Below are 2,744 nucleotides of genomic sequence, written 5' to 3'. Positions count from 1 at the left end.
ATTTATTTTCAATTTACTTGAAGCAATTTTTATCTTAATAATTCTTAAGAAGTTTTGTATTCTATTTGCTTTTGTTTTTTCTGAATTTTAATATGGAATAAAGATTTTACTAAGTTAATGTTCTGTATTGTCTAACATACTGAAGTTTGCAAGAAAAAACACCATACCTGATATAGATTTTAGGTCTGTATATCTTTTTTTCCCCTCTTTTGAGACAAGATCTTTCTTTACAGTTCAAGCTGTCTTTGAAGTGCACTTTGTAGCCCAGGCTGGCCTTGAACTTGCAACAATCCTCCTGCCTCAGCCTCCCAAGTGCTGGGATTACAGGCATGTTCCAGCACTCCCGGCTTGTATAATTTATTTTTTATACTTACTTCTATATACCCTATATTTTGATCATTGTTATTCTTAGAATTTCTCTGACTTCCTAAAAAATTGAAAGGTAAACAATAATAACAACTCTCAATCAAATACAATCATGTAATAACCATTTGAGAACAGAATGCTCAATCCAAAACTAAACCTTTAGGCTGTTTGTGTGCCATTGCACATAAATAAAAACATATGAATGATAATTAAGAGAAAGGAGGAGATTCATGATTCAGGATATCCTTGGAAAGTGTGTGTGTGTGTGTGTGTGTGTGTGTGTGTGTGTGTGTGTGTAGGACAGTGGGACAGGAAGAGGGAGGGGAAAGAAAGAGAAAACAATAATCAATTTGGAAGTTAGGAAAAGAATAACTGATCTTTCTGAGGTTCTCCTAGGTCTGAAATCCTTCAAATCCTTTGCACACTGTAAATGTTCTGGTAGAGTTTTATTATTTCTTCTCCCTACTTTTTGCATGATTAAATATGTCCTCTAAAATTGAATAAACTTGACATTGTACCTTTAAAACTTTTCTTTACCTGTATTAATGAATATTAAAGCATAGAACAATGAGAATAATACATCGCTTGCTTTTTTCTAGCGAATGTTGAGCTTATTTCAGCATTTCTGAAAATCTTCTCAGGGGGACCTCTAATTCAATTTGAGGAGATGAAAACATTTTGGTGCTGTGATAAATTAACATGAAAAAAGCAACATAATTTCAGAAGAGAAGTCTCATTTGAGAGTCTGAGGTCCCACAGTGGAGAAATCTGTTGAAATTAGTTTAACCTGGTGTTACCCAAATACACATGATCAAGACAGTGTGGAGTGAGGAGTAGGGTAGCTGTGGCAGATTGAGGTATCTTCTCAAAAGTCACTCACTGCTAAATTCTCTATTAATAGAGCTTTGCCTTTCACACTACACTTTATAAAGAAACAATCTCTTTCCCAGACTTCCACTTAGCCTAGCAAGTTCCAATATTGAATAAATGGTTCACAGTTAAAAAAGAGTAAAATCATTTTTTTGATACACACTCCTGTTTTTGCACATCACTATGCAAGTTTTAAGCGTAGGATTTCATCTACTGTTACTATCTTGGAATGGCGCAGTAAAAGTACAGGAGGAATTTTGTTCTTGATTCCATCATTGAAAAACTAAATGGAAACACAGTCTTTACTTCTTTTTCAAAATAATGCATCAGATATTTGGTTTAAACACTTTAGTTGGGCAGTGACAACCTAAAATAATTTCTATTCTGAGATAACATTGATCCACCTCATGAACAATTTCATAATTTAACATAAGTAAGTAACATAATTAGTATTTGAAAACTGACACTACTGCCATATTTCAAAATCACAAACCTTTCAATGTGATCACTTTTTTAAAATTTTACTAAATCATTTTAATGGCTGATATAAAATATGTGATTATATAAATGATGTCTTAAATTTCAAAATAAATCCCAAACGTTATTAGATGAGCTGCGTGAAAACTTTAAATATCGATAAAGTAAACTATTATTAGTCAAAATCAGTAAATATAGCTTCTTCTACTTTGTACTTTGGGGGAAAGTGAGTTTTAAATCCTCTTACATTAACAGTAAATCAAAATGGCATATATACATTTGTTCTTTTAAGCAATATTTTAAACTTCCCAAACCAGTATTTCTCTTTCTGTCAGTTACAGAGTTGTAAACAGTCTTATCTAATTTTAATGATTTGTCTATAGGTACTAAATGTACACGTACTTAAATCAATAAAATGTTTTAAAAATCTGAAAAATGAATTTCAAATCACACATTTATAAAATACTGTTATTTTGAAAATACACCTTTTTATTTTTGTTATTGGCATTCCCTGGCAGGAATCAAATTTCTTTGTAATATTTCTCTATATACAAACTAATTTCAATGGCAATTAGTTGCCACAAAAATTTTATAATAATTCCCAGTGATATGTTTATTATTCTTTTTGGTTTTTGAAGGGACAGACTTTTTATTTCAATATGAATTGAGTTGTAATGAATTACAAATTTCTATGCCTCTGCTAAATAACCTCTGCAGAGGACATTTCTTGAATAATGTCTGCTTATGTTTGAGAGAGCTCTATGCACATTGACAAGAAAATTAAAACCTTTTCATTTTTCTCTTTATATAGATTTTCATTCAGATTTCTGCTCACTTGTATATTACTGAGCTTTAAATATTAAATATAAAGGTATTAGTGTTATGAAAAGCAGAATCTCTACTTTCCCTAAAGTCCTTTTCATGTCTTCAGACCTTTGAACACATGCCTCCCCTACATGACTCACCTTCTTTAAAGCAAGAAAGAAATGAAATTGGTCGAGTTATTACTAAAAAGATAATGCTATCTAAAT

Source organism: Chinchilla lanigera, unplaced genomic scaffold, assembly GCF_000276665.1.
Source record: "Chinchilla lanigera isolate Chin_1 unplaced genomic scaffold, ChiLan1.0 scaffold00005, whole genome shotgun sequence".
In the NCBI taxonomy this organism is placed as follows: domain Eukaryota; kingdom Metazoa; phylum Chordata; class Mammalia; order Rodentia; family Chinchillidae; genus Chinchilla; species Chinchilla lanigera.
The sequence above is the reverse complement of the archived record's forward strand: the minus strand, read 5'-3'. Positions refer to the sequence as shown.